The 22,210-nt window shown below is 46.0% G+C and overlaps 1 long non-coding RNA gene across 1 annotated transcript; it reads left to right on the top strand.

Moving 5' to 3' along the window:
- The first annotated feature begins 6,736 nt into the window (after nucleotides 1–6,736).
- LOC135374758 (uncharacterized) lies at nucleotides 6,737–7,135 on the top strand. The gene is made up of 3 exons (XR_010417111.1): nucleotides 6,737–6,804; nucleotides 6,865–6,955; nucleotides 7,023–7,135. It is a non-coding gene; the product is annotated as an uncharacterized LOC135374758 (long non-coding RNA).
- Nucleotides 7,136–22,210: the final 15,075 nt, after the last annotated feature.

Below are 22,210 nucleotides of genomic sequence, written 5' to 3'. Positions count from 1 at the left end.
CATGCATGTTGTGTTGCAGTCATCACTGGTTCCGAAACAATATTTGTTTTGTTAGAACATGCCGTACGTAGGATCCTTGCATTTTTTCTGAAATTGTTCGAGACTGTTGCCAAAGCCTGAGAATCACATACTCCTCCAGAAGGACCATCTTCAAACTAATAACCTGGTCTGGGCTCCCGTCAAAGTGCTTTTCTGATGCACTTATTTGATGGTGTCTTTCTGCGAACATTTGAAATGCTGACATAACAAGTGCCTGCATATCATCCTGAAGAGGAGGTGGTGTTCCTCTACATGAGTCTTGACCGGCGATGATGGAATATCCCGGCGGGCAGATGTGCGTGGCCTCACGCTAGGACGGTGCCGGTAGAACTGGCTGCCAGGCGCAGTGGCACACGGCAGCAGAAGCACGTCTTCATCGTCATCCATGGGCCGCTACCAAATTTCCACCTTTTCCTTTGCATTATGGTACGTTCCCCACAGCGAAGAACATTTTGAACAAACAAGGGCGGGAAGACCTGCTTTCATTTTCTCTCAGAAAGAGAACAACACTGCTTCCACTAGAGCCTACCATGATGTCAATGCAACCGGAGCAAGTGATCCTACCTGTCACAGAGGCCGCAAAGTGTCCACCGATCTCATCACACTAGGATCACTTCAGGATCTCATCACTGAGGTCAGTGAGCCCCTCAACATTTGAATAATCATGGTGAGGAAAGTACGCAGCTGAGTCGAGTGCAGTTCCGCAGCTAGTCTGTGGGACATCGTCATCGGGGTCTTCAGTTCGCTGCTGTTCATTGTGCCTCTGCGTACCTTGATATCTCAGCATGAGAATACCTTCTAAGCTGGGAGCGACGTTCCCTGCTTTTGGCGCTTGAGCACTTGCGTGCACTAGAAGTGCTCTGTAGGCATAGCGGAACTGAAGTGCAGGTAGTTGTTGTTCCACCCCCCCCCTCTGACCAAAACAACCAACGGACGTCTCTAGGTGGTCTTGGCTTAGTCTGTAGGTGTAGATGTGTCTGCAGAGTAGAAACGCATCTTTGTAGTTAGTTTTCCCCAGAAGCTTACGCACACCGTTAGTTCCAGCATACAGACATCAGTTATTAAACCTTTTGCACATAAATATCGCAGATCACGAGAGCCTGAATGCCATGCACTTTCAGGCTGTTTATTTTAGCGCTACTAAACTAAAAACAAGAAACCATCACCCCCCCCCCCCCAAGTGTGTTATACCCCTGTCACACGGGCATTTTCGATCCTGCTCGACCGAACCTGCATGAACCCAATGCAGATCGGATGGTGCTACACGGCCGCTTCCAAGCAGGATCGAACTTTGATCCTGCTTGACTCAAGACAGTTCCCATAACAGGATTGAGAATTTCAAGACGGTTCGACGGCCGCCATTTGCATCCTCGACCCCGGTGAACTGTCCTAACTTAAGACGGACATGCGCGCGAAGCTACAAATGATGCTTACATCGGTATACGATAAATTACCACTAATATCGCTGTTATATAGGAAACGCGAAATTAATGAGTTCCGTTTATTCATTTGCACAGGTCAACCATTCAATGCGCATTGAAAGTGGCCGTGTAGCAGCGTCAAAACTCGAACGTGCTCGGGAAGTTCGATGCAGATCGGATTCGAGAAGGATCGAAATGCCCGTGTGACAGGGGTATTACAGCTTCGAAACTCTGGGTTACCGTATTTTCACGCGTATTAGCCGCACCGCAGATAAGCCCAGGACTCGTTTTTAGATACATTTTGAAAATGTTTTTGCAGATAAGCCGCGGGTAATGCGACGCGACTGTCTTGTGCGCTAAACCAGTGATGCACATACAAAATCAATAGAGACGCTCAACGCTCGTCGACGCCGTACGCCCTGCCGGCTGTCCTGTTCCCGTACTGGTCCGCGAAGTCGACGACTTTTAGTTTGAAGCCGCTGTCGTAGCTGTGCCTTCGCGTTGGAGCCATGCGTCACCTCTAACTGCCGTGCCCGTGTCCACGAATGCTGTTGCTCTGGTCAAATGAGAGCTGACGCTTAGCTGACCACGTTTTATCCCGATGTCAGAAATATTGAACCCTTCCTGTGGGTCTGCCGACAGAGGAGACCGTAGGGAAGGCCACAAACCCTGTCCACATTCCGGTCTCGGAATGATGTATAACAAAGGAGGTCAGTTCTAGTGTTCTACTAAGATCGGATTGTGTCCTTGTTGCGTGTTTTTCGTGGATTGACGGGTTAGTGGTGTTCCAGGAGACATGAATCACTGTCACCTCTTTTGTTAAAGCTGCGTGGGGGAATGTATTCGGAAGGTCAGTCCACTCGAATGTGGACCCGCCTCTGTTCGGTATTGTTCGTGCACTGGCAGGGCGGTCCTGTTCAGAAAAACATGAGGCACTGTCGGCCCTTTCGTTTAATCCGGGGTATGGGGAATGTACCAGGGAAAAATAATCACCAGATAAGCCGCACACGAAAAAAAAAATCGCGCATAAGCCGCATAATACGCGTGAAAATACGGTAATATAAACTTACCTGCACAACCTTTGTGAGAAAAGGCAGCTGGCTAGTTCAGCAACACTTTTCAGGGAGAAGGCGAGGCTGATTGTTGACATCCTACGGCCGTCCTCAAGCGCCAGTCTCCCGTTTGGCAGCCTCATTAATTTTTTTTTCTTTAATTTCTACTACCCTTACTCATTGACATCTGTAAGGAACCTCGCTTGTCGCCAGAGGTTCCTGAGCAGCTTCAGTGCATGCGCGGCATTGAAGATGAGGGAGATTGGCGCCGCTGGTCTCACTGGGTGAGGAAAGGATGTTTGAAAGCCCTCAGAGTGTCTTTGATGGACCGTACAGCCAAGAATCTTCCCCATTGTTACATTGGAGGGCAAGCCATCGCACACAAGTGCGACTACATGCATGTTGCATTCTTCCAGGACTTTAACAGCATCTGTGACGATCCCTCGAAGAACTTCTCCGGAGCAACCATTGTTCAGAAAATATCATATGGGCAGTTTCCAGCGGGCTACGACGCCAACAGCCATGAATACCAAGGAATCCGTCGCAAAGGGGACGTCATCGGAGTCTTCGGGTGTTTGGGACTGGTCAAAGTTTACATACCCAATCAGTCGGCCTGAGTTTTGACCGTCCTAATATACATGCCGTCCAGCATTATTGAACACGGCCGTTCCTGCTCTGCGGCACCACTATACTTTTCCTTGAGGTGTTGCAAAGACTCCATGGTGAATCCTGGCCACACATCAACAACCTGCAGTCATTTCTTATGGTAGCTGGTGTCTGCATTGGAAACCTTGTTGACAGGTACTTGTATGCACGTGGAGAATAGTAGTGAAGCGTTGCGGCAAATTTGCTGAAGTTCTCACTGTAACGCCGTCCAGATCGCACCATCTTATAGTTTTTGTTACACTCCTGTAGAACTTCGTCTGGCAGCCCACCAAATGACTGTAGCTGTATTCCGGCCTCTTGAGGTATTAGTTTCTTTTTCTTCATGTCATCGATGAGCTTGTTCAGAGATTGAATTTTCTTCTCTCTCCGTCGAATAACTTGCTTGGTGGCATAAAGTCTTCGACTTACTTTCCCCAGGTGCTGGTAGACCGTCTTTAATTTTGAACCCGGTGTTGTTTTCGAGCGGTATGAATGATCTTGTAAAATGTTCCTGCGCACACTGCCTGGTGTTTTATTTTGACTTTACTTCACCGGTGTTGTTGCGGTCATGTAGCCCTTTACCAATCAACAGCATGTCATTTTGGGCCATGAGACACGCATGTTTGTGTAGTTAAACTGTACTCTGTAGAAACACTTACAGGAGATCTCCTCTTGGTCGAGGGCGTACCAGGTGTTTGATCACCTGGCATAGTTCCCGACACCGATGGGGTTGCCATGTCCGCGAGCTGTATTCACCATGCAAGATATATTTCACATTTTTACTTCTTTATCCTTCAAATTGACACCATCTCATGTTTGTGTATGAGAGGACAAGAACGATAAGAGGAAAAGAGAACTGCAGATTGACAAACATGCTTTTTTTTAAATATGAATGTGGTGATCGACTTGAAAACACCAACACTATGTCCCATAACCTCTGGTGTGGAGCTCGTCATAGGCTGTGCAGACGTTCTGGGAGCACTGTGGTGCCCTTCCACTTCTACGTCCTATGGTAATGAAAAGTAAAAACATGTAATTAGTTCCTGGGCTGCAACGCATTCATGCTCTAGTCATGAGGCAACTGGTGGTTATGGTACTTCTTTCCTGATGTGTGTAGGTAGAAAACTTGCCTGTATGTGGCGTTTTGGGTCTACTTGAGGGGAGTCAAAGCCAGTTATTTTCCGTGTGAAATGACGACAGCATGACAACATGTTGGTCCCCCCTGCTCTCGCTATTCTTGGTTCTACATTTTGCAAACATCGTCAGACTCTCTTAAAACTTTGACTGTGTGTTTTTGTTACTTCTGCATCTTGGATAGGAATTGTAGGGCATGTATCAGGCTTGAGTCTTTGTCTTTGAGCGTGCCCAGTATAAAAGCAGCCTGGTTCAAAGTGCAAGGAGTACACAAGGTGGAGTGCACGATAGGAATGCGGCTGCCGTTGAACACTTTCCAGCCACTGTACCCACCTTGTGTACCCCCCTGTGTTCTGTTGAGGCACCCTGTTGAAATACATAAATCAAATATTACATTTTTGTTGGAAAAAGTAACTTAATGAAGGAAGTTAGGTAAAAAGTGGTATCCCCATAGTGGGTGTCACAATTTTATGGTGTGTACCTGATGAAATCTCCGATAATGGCACGCACTCCTTCAACACGCTGTATACCACAACGATTAAGATAACGTTTCAGCAGTTCATCCTAGCATGCCTAGCTTTTCAGATTTTCAGCCTACCATGTTTTGCGCAATTTCAGCGCCCCGCTATTCTCAGTGATGCACGCTGGTACCTCACCAGATGTTAGATATTGCAACGACTCCTGCATAGTTGCGGTGCAGCACGTGCAGCGCTTGGTGCGCGCTACGGCTCTACGACATAGGAAGCTCCTATCCTGGATGCCTCGTCCGAGCTATGGTGTCCCAGCATTCCGTACAGGACTACGGCAAAGTAGCTATACATGCAAACAATACTATCTACTTACATCAGGGTAGGTACATCCGGAAGTTCATGGGATAAGCAGGGAACGCCATACCCGCATAAGTGTGGGGCTACTGTATCTGCACCCACCCTGTATATGCATGGGGCTTGAAGAGGCCTCAGATGGTCTTGTTGTCGTAAGGAATTCTTCAGCAATCATTTTTTCTGAGATCCCAGTTGTCAGAGCAATGGCACGGAGAAGAATGTTTTGCTAGGGAAGTGATTTCAAGCTCTTTATTATGCGCCGCGTCTCGGTGCTACTTCTTGATGGATCTAATGAGGCACAAGTCTCGGTCCATTTTTTGATGGCTAATTGTTTGAGATGTTTCTTGTTTTTTTTTTCTTTGAGTGCAGTGCCCTCCTTCTGATGTCTTAGGTACCCTGAGCGTCTGAATCGTCGTTCAGCCCTTCTGCGCTGAGCCCTCAGTTGCTGGAAATTAGCATCAATATTTGTATATGCACTAGGTAGTCTAACTGTCTTGCTTGCTTCCTGGAGGTTTTCCTGTATTTTCGGTGCAAGGTCTCTCGGAGATATACAGCCAGAGAGGGGATGCCATGTTTTCATGCTGGAAATAATGCCAGTTAGACAGTAGACTGTAAGGGACGTTCTGTGTTTTTGTTGCATACAGCTTTCTTCAATAATATAGATTGGAATGTGGCCACATCCTCTTGTATCAAGATCCACAGCTCATGCAAGGTCCTGTGCAATCATTTCTGCACAGTGTGACATCAATGCAGCTGCTGTAGGTTTGACCGCGTAAAAACGTTGTTGAGCCATCGTTTAGAACTGTAAGATAAAGGCCCATAATCAGGTTATCTAGCTGTCGTCCTCTTGCGTCCGTTTTCCTGCTTTCCCGTAGAAGGGAATGTGCATTTACATCAGCACATATTATTGCGGGTTGATGTAGCCATGAGATACAGGTCCGTAATTGCTTAGTATCCCTAGTGAAAATGTATCTGAGAGGCCACTCAGGATTTTTTAAGAGGTCTGAGAGGACCTTTTAAGAAATTCTGAGAGGTCTGAGAGGACCTCTCAAGCAGTCCTAAGAGGTCTGAGAGGACCTTCTACGAAATTCTGAGGGGTCTGAGAGGACCTCTCAAGTAGTCCTAAGAGGTCTGAGAGGACCTTTTAAGAAATCTTGAAAGGTCTGGTAGGACCCTTTAGCACTTCTGAAGGGTCTGAGAGGTCCTTTCAAGAAATCTTGAAAGGTCTGGTAGGACCTTTCAGGCAGCACAGAGGGGTCTGAGAGGACCTCTTAGAGAAAATCTGGAAGACGTTGTATAATCATTCATGTCGCCCTGAGAGGTTTGGGGGGACCTCTCAGATAGCTTTGCGACAGTGCGTCGTGCAACACCTCCCAGAGCAAGTTGCTACGTGTTTTCCGCGCCGCGGAATATGCTACCTCATCCGCTTTGGAAAATAGATCGCAAGATTTCACGTGTTTGTGCATTATTCCTTCAAGGAACACGTGCCGTGATAACCTTGTATTGCCTTCCCCCCTTGAAGCTATTGTTCTTGCAATCCGTGCCTTATTGCACTGCACGTAAGTGGAAGCGTTTCGGCCAGTCGCCAGCGGTTGAATCAGTCTGTTTTGAAACGTTGACGTGTGAGGACGTCGGCCGCGGATCTCAAGTAATTTGCGTTTTGTCTTCGGGATTGTAACTGTTTTTGAGGTATGTAGACGATGTCTCAAATATGCTTTTGTGATTGACAGCCATTCCTCTTCACTTTAGGCTTTTACTACTGTTCGCAGACACGCATTATGAGCGCCGATAGGAAGATTACCAACCACGTAACGTTACCAACGGCGCTGGGTGCCAAACGGTGTGTTATATATTTCGATGCCTACACACTGACTTACACTGACATTTTGAAGTTGTATTTCTTACAGATGAATCTCGTACGAAGTGACAGGTGGTGAGAACACAAGGTGGTGAGAACCCAATCTCTCCAGTTAGTTGGTGGCTTACGCAAGCAAGGGAAACTAGACGGTGCATCGCAAGTCCCGAAGTATACGTAAAGCAGATGAACTTGATCACCGAGAAGCAGAGTTCCTCAAGAATATTTTTCATCGCCGCTGTACGGACATTGTGAATGTGTGTCCCATGAGTTCACGCTTTGTGGAATACGACAGTATGTGTTGATGATGACTCGTACGCTTTCGTAGACATGTAAGTGCTAAATCTAGTTTCTGTTGGTGCAATTTACTGTTTCGTGTAGTTTCTTGCGAGCGATCCTTCAACAAATATTAGATATTCACAATTCTGTAAGACATCTGAAATAACTGTTACATAATCAGATAGCAGTGTGCATGCCTTGAGTGTATCTGTACAATCGAAGGAACTCAATATATGCGGAGTTTTGTGACATGTACTTGTCTGTATCTATGTCTGGTGTATCATAGCACTGTATGATTATACCACTCCGACGACAGGTGCAGCGTAGACGGCGAAATTGAACATTGATGTTCCGATGTCAGATCTGGGCATTAGCTTCTAAGAAGTCCTGTCAATCTGAGAGGTCCTCTCAACCTGAGAGGTCAGCCTGAGAGGTCCACCAGCCTGAGAGGACCTCTCACCCTGAGAGGTCCACAGGCCTGAGAGGGCCTCTCAGTCCCATAACATATTAGACCTGAGAGGCCTCTCAGATACATTTTCACTAGGGATCAACTTCATTTTTGGAGGTATATATGCTGCAACAATGGTAGCTGTCTCTGTAGATAGGCGTGCTTTTCCAATAACATATTCCGCAGAGCCGACACTAGATGACTGCACAAAATCCGACGGAATATCTCTCCGGGTTGCTAAGATTGCTAACAGTACATGGCTCCCGGGCAAATCTAACGAACATACGAGGGGTGTTCAAGTCAAACAGGGACTTGTCATTTTTCGCAAAAGTAAAATGAACTTACAGGCGGGAAATTAGTTTTATTTTGCAACGTAATCTCCAGCTACACTAACGCACCTGTCCCAGGGTTTCACGATGGCTTGGATGCCAGCATCATTATCGTGGAAATCGTTATCGGCGCATAGCAGCCATGATCGGACTGCATTCTTGTCCTCGTCATTGCAGCTGAAGTGGCGGCCCCCAAGGAGCGCCTTCAGTGGCCCGAAGAGATGGTAACCGCTGGGGGCGAGGTCTAGACTGTAAGGGACATGTGGCAGCATGTCCCAGCCCAGTTCTTGTAAGGGGCGTGTCGTGAGATGCGCGGTATGCGGGCGTGCATTGCCCTGTAGGAGGAGGACTCCTTTGGTGATGAGGCCCGGGCGCTTTTGCTTCAGCGCCTTATGCACATCCCTGAGAACCTGACAGTAATAAGCTCTATTGATGGTGGTATCACTGGGCATAAAACCAACACGAACAACGCCAGCCTTATCCCAGAAAACCGTGACCATGACTTTACCCGCAGACGGGATGATGCGGAACTTCTTGGGAGCTGGCGAACCCGGATGCTTCCGCTGTTTTGATGCGCGTGTAGACTCAGGAGCGAAATGGGGCCCCCAAGTTTCATCGCACGTGATGATTTGATCAAGGAATGGCTGTCCTTTAGTACCGAATCGGTACCTTAGCTCTTCGGAGATTTCCAGTCCTCTCTGCCGGTGAAACACAGAGAGCCGCCTGGGAACCCAACAGGCACTAACTTTCCGAAACTGGAGGTGTTCACGAATGATAGTGTTCAACGTTCACACAGAAAGGTCCTTCTTTCGAGCAAGTTCGAGACATGTTATCCATCGCTCCTTGAGGATCAGGCGCTCAACAAGTTGGATGTTCTCAGGAACTCTGACACTGGGCTCTGAGCCGTCCCAGCCGGGATCGTCCTGCACTGATGTACGGACGTCTCCGAAACCTTTGCACCACTAACGCTTCGTTGTGGCTAAGCGTATCGTAACCCTACTGAGCCTGAAGTATTCTATGAAATTCGGATGACCTTACGTCTTCATTCACGAGAAACTTCATGACAATTCGCTGTTCGGTGTGCGCGCTCACCTCGTTGTCGGCCATTTTGTCCAGAAACGTGTCTTCTGTTTTGCAGAAACTTTGGACCATCACGTGGTGAAGGCGGAGGCCTGTCGCGTGAAAATGACGAAAAAGAAGTAGCTCAGGAGACAAAAAGTCCTGGTTTGACTTGAACACCCCTCGCAGTTCGAGATCATGAAAGTACTGCTGATTCCAGTTTCTATGTACGCTAGCACTGGGATAACGTAACAAGAAATTTCTCACTTTAGTGATTCGTCCCTGAAGTCCGTTGCGGTTGCACTGCATAACCGTTGCACTACTGTAAATTTTATCCATGACTGGCTTGCGTAATGACCCTCAACAGTTCAGGTTCGAAGGCAAGAACCTGCTTTACCTCGGGAGGTTGTTGGGTTTGTGGGAGAGACACAACAGTAGCCTTAAATGCTGCCAGAACAAAAGGAATGATCGGGAGGACCAAGGAGACTTCTGTTCTGCGTAACCCTTCTGTCTGGTCGATGGGGATGAGTTTCCTTGGGGGCGCTGGTGGCGGGGTAGGCTTGTCACCTTCGGCAGACTCTTCAGTAGACCACACACTTGGAGGTGGTGCAGGCTTGTTTCTGCTGGTGGTGGGCCTGTGATCTTTTTGTGCTATCCCTGTGTTAGCTGGCCTTTGTGGTAGCTGAGGGAAATTTTCAAATGTTTGCAGTGGTGGCAGAGTTTGGTATTTCTTTTGTTGAGCCTTTTGTTTTGTTTTGCGACTTGCAGCTTGTAAGTAATGCTTTACTTCTTCATTACCATAGGCATCAGCCTTGACTGCTCTCATGGCGGACAGGCGTCGGGGACACTTGCCATAGGAAGCTGCGTGGGGGCCATTACAGTTGGCGCACTTCTTTTGCCTTCTCGCAACACAGTCACGATAGTTGTGCGGCCCTGCACGTTCTTTACAGCGCGTGGTGCCTCTGCATTTATTTGCCGAACTGCATGCAGTTGTAACATAGGGTTGGCGTAAAATACCCATACACTGTATTATTACCCATACACTGCATATGTCATACCCATACACTGGGATTTGACACTGTAAGTGTCAAATCCCAGTTTTATAGAGTGCGACATTTGAACATAAGACTTGAAGGTAATGATCACACTAGTGTAGTTCCTGACGCGTATGTCAGTAGTAACTACTGGACTCTCATAGTGCACAACGCTCAACTGTCCTGAACACGATTTAATTAGCAATTAGAGCTAATTGAGACCCCCACATTAATCAGCACCCTCAAGGGAGTCACCACACTAATTGGGGAGCGTCTAACCCGTGTCCAGACCAGCTGAGCGTTGTGCACTACGAGAGTCCATAAAAAAGAAAAAAAAAGATAGAGATTGAGTGGAGAGAAGGAGTTTGGTTGAAGATCAACGACGCCATCTTGAACGAAGCGGTCTCGAACAGCCGCTGATCGTCGCCGGGTGACGGAGCACAGAGGCAAGTTGCAAGGTATCGCAGCTATGACCATAAGTTCCGGACAATATGTGACGTCAGCTGTGACGTCATCATGACATATGTGGGCAGGTTAGGACAGCTCTGGACATGCGAAGAGAAAAACACTCGTAATACAGAAGCTGGGAAAGCAAGAGTATGCTGACCATCAATAGCAATCAACAAAAAGAATTAGTTACACAACAAATTATCCCACCACAACAGGAGCGCAGAACGATGCGACCATCCGACAGCCAGGCGGAGAACTGACTTCTAATAGTTTCTTTTTTCTGTATAAAGTCCGGCAGCTGCACCCCCTAGCGGTTACTTTCTCAACTAATCTCACGACAAAATTATTAAGAATCACGCCTGCGCTACTCTAATTCCCAAGGCAGAAGAAGATAGAAAATGGCGGGGGTGCCCGCGCAACAGTAACCAGCGCCCAACGTGCACGGGCATGAAAATCGCAAACAAAGCAGGCACAAAGTTGGTGAAAGCATTGGTTACACAACAAATCAGCTCACCACAACTGAAGCACAGACAGATGCGACTGCTCCATCCGACAGCCTGACACATACTGAGCCGCGTGGGGACTGCATAGCGACCGAGGACATGTCTGCACTCCGCGAGATCCAGCGAGGAAGTGACTGGGGCCCCGCGCCGCGGCCGCTACGCATGCGCGCGCTCTTAGCGCCCTCAGTGGCGACCACCTGCGAGAGGTTAAGAGAGAAGAGCATTCCTGCGCCCTCCTCTTGCGTTGCTCATTGGTCGTGACGTCATCCCACTGTCCCAAGGCTACACCGATTTTTTTCACATGGTCGGTCGACACAACTGGACAAGGTCAATCTGCAAAGAAGCCATGGCATGATGTCATCATGCACCTGCAGGTGCATGATGACATGATTTGACTCTAGAGAGGGGACCTATTATTTATTGAATCACTATCCCAAGATTATTTCCTTCAGTCTTCTATAATGATTGCATAGGAAACTATTGCGAATTCCGAAGTCTTACTAAATGAGACTTGCAAAACAACAAAATATCCTAACACGTTACTCCATCAATGTCTAATAAGAGGACTAGACACTCAACAAATCAACACAGAGTACGGCTAACAAGGAGCGCAGAACGATGCGTCTAAGCCATCCGACAGCCAGGCACGGAACTGAATCCTAATGCTTTTTCTCCTCTATAAAGTCATGCATGTGTCCCACTTGCGGTTGATTTCTGAACTAATTTAATTGCAAAATTATTAAAAATTGTTCTAGCACTATTCCCATTCAGGGCAGCAATATCGACACCGTCAAGACAAGAATGTTTCAAGAGAAAAACAAAAAACAAAGCGTCAACGAAGGAAAGCATGTCGGGGCATGTCAGGACACGTCAGGACAAATCGTACTACTGCTGGGCAAAAGAGGAAAACAAACCAAGAGACACTTGAACAGAGTGAAAAGACGCTAACCATCATTTTTCACGTTTACCGCATTCCCTCGTTGTAAATCCGTTTGTCACAAAATCCACCACATTCGTCACACACCATTCACCAGTGACGAACCACACATCCGCACCCCATCAGAGGCAGATGGAACCCCACCGAAGCTATGCTCTCCCACTGACGGCCAACACAATCGCTAGGAGCAGAATTAATGTGTCCACACCCGCCAGTGTCCAAGAAAGAAGTGACTTCTTGCGCCCCCTGCAGGCCGTGGTCATTGTTCGTGACGTCATCCTATTGTCTTAGGGCTACACTGTTTTATTTAACTAATGCTCCTCTGGACAATGTCCACCTGAAACAATAGTGTTGCGATATTATGTCATCATGCAGCTGCGTGGCTCAAGGACGTGTACGCTCTAGACAGGCAACCTGCTATTTATTAAATCACTATCCCAAGATTATTTCCTTAATTCTAGTATAATGATTGCATAGGGAACTATTGCAGAAAAACACCGTACATGACAGGTGATTGTAGGAATTAAGCATTTCATTCCCAAAGTCTTGCTAAATTAGACTTGCAAAGGAACAAAATATCCTAACACCTTCAATGCCTACATACATCGAGCTAATCGAGACATGTCCATCCCTTCCGAGAGCCAGGCAGCTAACTGAATAATGTTGCTCTGGACTAAATGAATCGCAAAATTATTAAGAATAGCACTACTCACATTCAAAGCAGCACTATCGACATTGTCAACAATGTTTCTTTTCAAAAAGAAAAAACTACATGTAGAAGGAAAGCATGTCAGAACAGGTCTGGGTGTGTCAGCACATGTTTGTCAGACAACAAGGGGGAAAAAAGCGAAAAGGAACACTCAAACAAAGTAGAAAACCACATTAAACTATTTCTAAGCACACACACTCCTCTTATTCAAAAACAGTGCACATCATAAATCTGTCCAGGACAATACACACCATTTTTCTATTGCTACACTTTTTTCCAGTAACGGTCAATGCATTGCTACAGACTGCACGACGTCATCACATCCTGTCTGAAGAAGACAGCGGCAAAGACAAAGACTCCTATTATTTATACAATCGCAAGGGTATTTCCTTTGTCCTACTGCTGATCATATTCATCATTACATTAAAATTCAACAAAAAGCATATTAACGATTTTCATCACAAAGGCTCATCATGGTCACTAGAATCACATAACCAGTAAACTACCACTGCTCTTTCAAAATGATAAGTGAGTCCACTCAACATAATCACCAGGCTTATGTAATACATGACCCTTTCTCTGCTCATACATTCGTTGTCTGAGGTTGCACCTGCGAGCAAAAAGGCGCGATAGCCTGGGGGCAAAGTTCTATTCGCGCTCGACGGAGGACTAGACAGAACGCCTTTACGGGAACATGATTGCATCCCTATACTATATTAATGATTATTGCACTGCAGTTTGGAGGGACTATCACAAAAAGTCCATACTATGCTCAACTATAATTTATGATTATTATGCATGCAAATGATTATTGCATTGCAGTTTAGAAAAACTACTACAAAACTATAATTTTAGGAGCCTACTAAAATTCAACTTTCTATGGAAACTATAATTGCCCTGTTACTTTGATCGCTATTAATCCAACGCTATAATTTTTTCTCTCTTCCCATTTCAGCCTTGTAATGCAGTGAAGCAGTCTCACATCTAAAATAATTAATTTACACTGAGAGTGCCGTGCTTCAGGAATTCCTATCCTGCACTCAGATGCAAGCGTTTCTGCACGAATATCTATAACAGCGTACTTCTTCAACATACCGAGCTCCTAACAACATCTAACAAACAAGCAGAGAAACCCACTTCTCAGCTGTACCATGCGAGTTTCTTCTGCGCAAAAGCAGTGATTTGAGGAAAGAGCAGCAAAAATTGCGTGCACTTGTGCTTGACTTTAAAAACTGAAGCATATGCTAATCAACTAAGAAAAAGACACCCATTTCTGCTATCAGGTAATTCTTGCATAATGCTACATGCACAGCCACATTGCCCTTGCGTAAAGAAAGCACAGGACAAGGGAACACAAATTCCTTTAAGCGAGCAGGGAAAAGGCCTAAGACATCAGGAATAATCGCAGAGTCACAATGCCAAACAAGCCTAAACATGCCATGATGACGTCATAAACCAGGAAAAATGCACGCACACACACTTATCAGCTCAGGAATGCACAAGGAGAGGTGCTATGTTGTAATTTCTCCTCCACGCTCACATACCAGCATTTCTGCGCAAATGCTTATAACTGCATACAGCTTACTCCATCAACATATCAAGCAAAGTGAATACTGACTCTCAACAACAACATATAATAAAAAAGAACAAATTCCATTCTCATGAACTCTCCTCTGCCGAGCGGCTTTTTCCTGCTCTACCTGGATGCTGACATTTTCCCCTCACCTACATTCTGAGTAAAAGCAGTGAAAGAACAAAAGAACCGCGAAAAATTACATGCTTTTGTGTCCCAATAGCTGTAACTGCAAGAAACCGTAGCGCACGCTAATAAACTGAGAAAAAGACCCATTTCTGCCACCAGATAATTCTTGCATAATGCCAAATACACAGTCGCATTGCCCTTGCATAAAGAAAGCACAGGACAGGGATACACAAATTTCCTTAAGTGAGCAGGGAAAAGGCTTAAGTCGTACTACTCAGGAATAATCGGAGAATCACCGCCTATTGCTACGCGGCTAGCACAACATGACAGCAAGAAGGTATTAGCGAAGGGTAAAAATGGCAACACTACTGAACAAATCCAGACATGCGACATCGCATACAAAATACTGCTCATCGGGGAAAAGGCCTAAGCCTGCGACTGAAAATCATAGCCCATACGCAACTTATTTCGCGTAAAACGCGGTCTGCTTGTAAAACGACGCACAAATTTTCTTAGGGGGCAGAGAAATATAGGAATTTCTACTCCGTGCTCAGATACCAGCATTTCTGCTCAAAAACCTGCAAAATTAAGCACTGCTTACTTCATCAAGATATCGAACACCCAACAAAATCAAACAAACAACCCCACTTCCACTGATAGAACACCATTCAACATTTACCAGGAGGCTTTCTTCTGCGTAAAAGTAGAGAAAATAAGAAAAGAGCAGCGATAAATTACACGCACTTTTGCTCGCATAGCGATAAGAGAAAAAAGTAAAATAACGAGGCACACGCTAATAAACTGCGACAAAGGCACTCATTTCTGCTATCAGATAATTAGCGCATAATGCTAATTCCCAATTGCATTGTCCCTGCGTGAAGAAAGCACAGAAAAAGGACACTCAATTTGTCTTAAGCGAGCAGGAAAATCAATTCTACCCGGACAGCTTAATACGATAAATCTAAATTTTTGCAAAGAAAACAAACCTTGAACAGCGCTACGAACGTGACAGGTACATACTATGAAACAAACAACAGCATGACCGGCGTCGGGCACGCATCAAATACATTGTACCAAAACAAAGACTTCACCAGGTTCGCGAGGCAATTCCATTAAAAACGCTCGTCCTATCCTACAAATAGCAATGCAAACGCGACCAACCTTATTTTTTTAAACCACTATTTCACGCAATAGTACATAAATGTATCACTCGTGTCACACGAAAAGGCAAACAGATAACACTTACTTGCCAAATGGGGTCCCTGGTTGAGAAAAGCGCGCGTGCGCGCTTCCAAGTTATAAAACAGTGCGCTCGAACGCGGGCCCGTTCTCAGGGTTTGGACTCGCGAAGCGCGCGATTCCCCGCGCGAGCGCAACGCGGGCCTCGCGGTTCGGACCCGCGACGCGCGCGATTCCCCCAGTGAGCACTGTTTTATCAGCAACAGAGCTGATATTGTAGCACCCTCGCGATAAATATTTTATTACGGCGACAGCAGAATGTATTGAGAGAAGGCTTCGGGTGTGTAAGTTCAGCCCAAGGCGTGTTGATGGGAGCGCACTGCCCCGTTGGGTACGCATGCTTGCAGCCAGCGATGCTGGAATGATTACTTTATTTTAGTTTATTTTGAGTCATTTTCGGCTCACCTATTTAGTGAAGACCTAAGAACACCTGTTAAGTGGTTTGGTTTAAAAATGATAAGAGCTACAGAGTGTAGCGAATGATGTTCACATTTACCTGTTGTGCTCTGTAATGTTCTTGCAAAATATATGGGTGTAAGGAAGTAAAAGGAAAACGAAGTGAATTCACTCCTGTGTAATGATCGCTGCGTAGAAGCACGGCACCGTTTTCTTCGAGGATGTATAGCGAACATCAATTCCTTTCTTTCTTTTTTTGGTTCGCGCCGGCCGAGTGGCGATATCCTATTACACCCGGAACAAGGACCTATTGTTTTGCGTACGCATACATGTCTGTGCCGTCTTTTGACGATGGTAGGATAATTATTGACCTGAGGAATAATATGGATTTATGTGGTTGTGAGAATAGACTTTGTGTTTGTGAGTGTGAAAATGTGAGTGTGTGTGTGTCTGTGTGTGCGCACGGTTTTCTGAACCAGGGACCTCACTAGGCAAGTAAGTGCTATCTGTTTGCCTTTTCGTGTGACACGAGTGATACATTTATGTACTATTGCGTGAACTAGTGGCTTAAAAAAATAAGGGTAGTTGCGTTTGCATTGCTATCTGTAGGATAGGACGAGCGTTTTTAATGGAATTGCCTCGCGAACCTGGTGAAGTCTTTGTTTTAGACAGGGTATTTTATGAGTGCCCGACGGCGGTCCTGCTGTTGTTTGTTTGTTAGTATGTATCTGTCGCGTTCGCAAGAATCTGTCGCGTTCGCAAGAATTATCTGGTGGCAGAAATTAGTGTCTTTTTCTTAGTTTATTAGCGTGTGCTGGGTGTTTTCACGTCAGATGAGCCAGGGTGGTCTGGACCACATCTCCGATTTTTCTGAGAACACGACACACTATGCCCAACACCTATTTAGTGCATTCATACCAAGATTAGTTCAAAATATTTGATATTTCGTTTCCTCAAAAGCGCAAAAGCTAAGAAGGTATGCCGTGCACTTTCCAAGTTTAGCATTTTTTGGCAACTTTAGGCCCCCGTATCGCAGAGACTTGTCGTGGCAAGAGAGTGAAAATTAGTAGGATAGAAGACACCCATCTTCTCCCTCTCTATGTGAATTTTAATCGCTGCAGATCTAGCAGGTAACTCTACATAAATTTGCAAACTTTGAGAAAATTGAGTTTTTTTCTTAAGTTGGACATTTAATTTCTCTGAACACGTTTGGAGTTTATGGATGTGTTAAGTATCATTTTGTTCAGGGGAACAGGCTCATTCTGATCATATGTCTTTCCCTTCGCATAACAAAAGGGTCTCTGCACCTGGGACGCTCCTAACGGAGCCACTCAGCGGAAGTTCCTAAGTTTGAGGCGCCTCGTTCTCAAAAACACCCACTTCGATTTCGTTGAAATTGCTCACCATGCTAGGCCAATGTGTCAACATCCATATCTGACGATCAAAATTTGCCATAAAGCAGCCGGAGGTGAAGCGCGGCCATTCCCGTGTACCCTATCCAAGCACTGCGTGTGGGCCTGTGCGTTGTGGCGCAGTCGAGAGACCGTACTGTTCTCCCTCTCATTTATTGCTCGAACATGCGTCGGTATTGCTTGTGAGCGGATTAAGATAAACAAAAGGTCTGAAAGCAAGGCCGCGAAGAGGATCTCTCTTTCTTTCTTGAAAGCAATCGGCGGAACTTTGACCGCTGGTGTTCGATTACGCTTACTTTCGAATCCACGGTGTCTTTGGTGTCTTCTCCTGAGGAGTTCGCTCAGACCCACGCCGCACGCTATGAAACGGGCGTACAGTACAGATAGGATATTTTGTGCCGACTATGAAGGAAAGCACAAGAAGAAGATGCTGCTTGAGAAAAGAAGGAGAAGAAAGGTTCGGACTTGGACGTCCCATCACTCAAGTTGGTCCTAACAGTTGTGCAAGCATCACAGGTGAGCGACGAGGACTACATCTGTCAGAATTGTTTTCGGCGCTTCCAGCAAAAGATTACTGCAGTAAATGAGGAAATCAGTGATTCTCTATCAGATCGGACGTTTGTTTCGCCAGATGATATTCTCGCTGACGTAAACCGTAGCTTACCTGTAGCGAATATCGACGTAACTCCTCTAAAACCCTCTGGTGCAATATAGAAACAGTTGCGCGTGTCGTACACCCGAAGGAAGAGCAGTGAAATTCAGCACGAGTTGTCTCGCAAGCTAAATGCTGTTTACGGTACCGAAACGTCAGAAGATGACGCCTCTTGCGAAATTTGTAAGGAATGGGTAAACAACTTTCATGGCGCATTGTTGGCCTGCACTACCCATCAAGAGCGTTGTCGCCTCTGCACTCTGATCCCAGACAAACTGTCAATGAACGACATCAGAAGACTGATTCCAGAGGCTACAAAATACAGTCGACCCGCGTTTATCCGGACTTCATTTATCCGGATCCTGCGCTATCCGGACAAAAAAGCATGGGGACGGATTTCTCCCCATGTATTTCGCCCTCGTTTATCCGGACTTCAGCTTCCGGACTCGGACGAGAATTCCAGGGAACAGAAGTGACTAATACCCAACAATCGGCTTCAGTTATCCGGTCATTGTCCAGGAATGACACTTGGCCCACACCTAGTCAAGCGAGGTCGAAAACCCTGGTCATGTCCTCCTTTTTACTGACACAAAAACGGTGTTGCTGGGAAGAATTTTCTCCCTTTCCGACTTTGCACGTTACACAAACGTAATCCACTTAGCAGTCTGGTCATTTCAGACTGAGAAGGTCCGCAACGAGGACCCGTCGCTGCAATCACAGATGACGACATCGTCAGTGTCGTCGCTTCCGATAGTGTTCAAAAAGAATCTGATGATGAAAGCGTGGATGCACCAGCTGTGACGGTAGAAAATGCGCGGGCGGCACTGAGAACAGCGCTATTATTTTTTGAGCAACAGAACAATATTTCGCAAGTCAATGCCATTAGCAAAGGTTTGCAGGAACTGGATGCATGTATTAGAATGAAACAGACGACAATGGATAGTTTTCTGTGTAATGGTCAATAAAGATGTCCTTTTAGGATCACTCTGGATTTTCGTGTTTCACTTATCCGGTTCCCCCGCTATCCGGACATTTTCACAGGAAACGAAGCCGTCCGGATAAACGCGGGTCGACTGTATATGGTTGTCAAGGCTCGCAAGCTGAAAAGTAGGAGCGGTGTGTGGGCAGAGCCCGACAGGTATGAAGGAAAGAAGCTCAAAGAAGAAGATGTGGCCACAGCAGTGAAGTACTATACAGATGATGACACGCAATGCACATTGCAGAGCCCTAATCGAAAAGACGTAGTGACTGCGCTAATTGACGATGAGAAAGTCGAGGTGACGAAGAGATACATGACGCGCTCGATAAGTGAGACATATCACCTCTTCAAGGAGCACCACCCAGACCAGAAGATGGGCATTACAAAGTTTTACTCACTACGTCCAAAATGGGTAAAAGCAAACCCTCAGCAAGAGGTGTGCGTTTGTGTGTACTGCGCTAATTTCCAGTTGTGCGTCTCTGCTATCCGAAACAGTACTCGACGATCCTTCAGCGGGGACTTACTTAAGTCTTACTACCTCTGTAGTGACGCTTCGGAGGCCTGTCGCCTGAAGAATTGTAATAACTGCCCAGGCGAGAACGGAATTTCACTGCAAACACTAAACATCGAAGACGACGAGGAAATTAAAGTGGCAACCTGGGAGGGTGGAATACTGGTGAAGAAGGAAGTGGAGGCGTTTGTTTTCCTCACAGAGGTGAGGAAGTGGACGTCTGCACATGTTACTCACGAGCACATAAGGGCTATTCAGAGCAGCGTCATTCATGAATATAAGTCGTGTCCAGCACCCAGAACGTACATAGTTCATTTTGACTTCGCTGAAAATTGGACGGTTGTGTTACCAGATGAAGTGCAGTCGTACCATTGGAGCAAGAAGCAGATATCAATCTTCATGTGTGTTGTTACCACACAACTTGAAAGACTGTGTTTTGCTGCAGTAAGTGAGGACCTCTATCATGACTCCGCGCATGCACTGTTTGCAACGCAAGCTATCGAGGAGTGGCTTGACGAAAATAGAACTATTGCCACGAACGTGGTGTACATGTCAGATGGTGCAGCGAGCCATTTTAAGAACCGTTTCAGATTGTATGAGCTTTCAAAGACTGGGTTTGTCGAAGCAAGATGGATTTTCACAGCCACCGGACATGGGAAAAGCGCATGTGATGGAGTAGGGGGAGTTCTGAAGCACCATGCTACACTTCACAACTTGAGATCTCCACCACAAGAAGCCATCATGACGCCCCAGGATATCATCCATCGGCTCTCAACGAAGCTAAAAGGAGTACACCTGTTGCTTCTTCCTGCAGAGCATCTTTCATCGTTTCGTGCAGCTAAGAAACAGGAATGGGAGGGCTTAAAAGGTGTTCCTGGGATACAGATGTCTCATATGTTGATATGTAATGCAACCAACGGGACTCGCCGGGTGTACATGGCGAGGACTGCGAAGAGCGACCCTAAAAGGGTGTTTTCGGAAACTGCAGCGTTCAGCAATAAAGATGAACGCGTGTGCTTGCACGCTTCATAATCTTTTTTCTCACTGTCACTTTATTAGTGGAATGTAGCCGCGCCAACGAAGCCAACAGCGGTTCCGATGCCGCTTTCGGAAGTAAGCGTAATCGAACACCAGCGGTCAAAGTTCCGCCGATTGCTTTCAAGAAAGAAAGAGAGATCCTCTTCGGGGCCTTGCTTTCAGACCTTTTGTTTATCTTAATGCGCTCACAAACAATACCGACGTATGTTTGAGCAATGCATGAGAGGGAGAACAGTACGATCTCTCGACTGCGCCACAGCGCGCAGGCCCACACGCAGTGCTTGGATAGGGTACGCGGGAATGTCCGCGCTTCACCTCCAGCTGATTTATGGCAAATTTTGATTGTCAGATATTGATGTTGATACATTGGCCTAGCATGGTGAGCAATTTCAACGAAATCGAAGTGGGTGTTTTTGAGAACGAGGCGCCTCAAACTTATTAATTTTCGCTGAGTGGCTCCGTTAGGAACGTCCCAGGTGCAGAGACCCTTTTGTTTAGCGAAGGACAAGACATATGAGCAGAATGAGCGTGTTACCCTGAACAAAATGATATCTAACACATCCATAAATTCCAAATGTGTTCAGAGAAATTAATTGTCAAACTTAAGAGAAAAACTCAATTTTCTCGAAGTTTGCAAATTTATGTAAAGTTTCCTGCGAGATCTGCAGCGATTAAAATTCACATAGAGAGGGAGAAGGTGGGTGTCTTTTATCCTAATAATTTTCATTCTCTTACCACGACAAGTCTCTGCGATACGGGGGCCCAAAGTTGCCAAAATATGCTAAACTTGGAAAGTGCACGGCATACCTTCTTAGCTTTTGCGCTTTCGAGGAAACGAAATATCAAATATTTTGAACTAATTTTGGTATGAATGCACTAAATAGGTGTTAGGGTATAGTGTGTCATCTTCTCAGAAAAATCGGAGATGTGGTCCAGACCACCCTGGCTCATCTGACGTGAAAACACCGTACGGTTTCTTGCAGTTACAGCTATTGGGACACAAAAGCATGTAATGTTTCGACGTTCTTTTCTTCTTTCACTGATTTTACTCAGAATGTAGGTGAGGGGAAAATGTCAGCATCCAGGTAGAGCAGGAGAAAGCCGCTCGGCAGAGGAGAGTTCATGAGAATGGAATTTGTTTGTTTTTATTATATGTTGTTGTTGAGAGTCAGTATTCACTTTGCTTGATATGTTGATGGAGTAAGCTGTACGCAGTTATAAGTATTTGCGCAGAAATGCCTGTATGTGAGCGTGGAAGAGAAATTACAATATAGCACCTCTCCTTGTGCATTCCTGAGCTGATGAGTGTGTGCGTGCTTTTTTCCTGGTTTATGACGTCATCATGGCATGTTTGGGCTTGTTTAGCAGTGTTGCAATTTTACCCGCCGCTAATATCTTCTTGTTATCTTGTGTTAGCCGCGTAGCGATGTGTGGTGACTCTGCGATTATTCCTGAGGTCTTAAGACTTTTCCCTGCTCGCTTAAAGGAATTTGTGTGCCCTTGTCCTGTGCTTACTTTATCCAAGGGCAATGTGGCTGTGCATGTAGCATTATGCAAGAATTA

Source organism: Ornithodoros turicata, chromosome 1 (genome assembly GCF_037126465.1).
Source record: "Ornithodoros turicata isolate Travis chromosome 1, ASM3712646v1, whole genome shotgun sequence".
NCBI classification, from domain to species: Eukaryota; Metazoa; Arthropoda; class Arachnida; order Ixodida; family Argasidae; genus Ornithodoros; species Ornithodoros turicata.
Note: the sequence above shows the minus strand (reverse complement) of the source record. Positions and strands in the feature narration are given on the sequence as shown.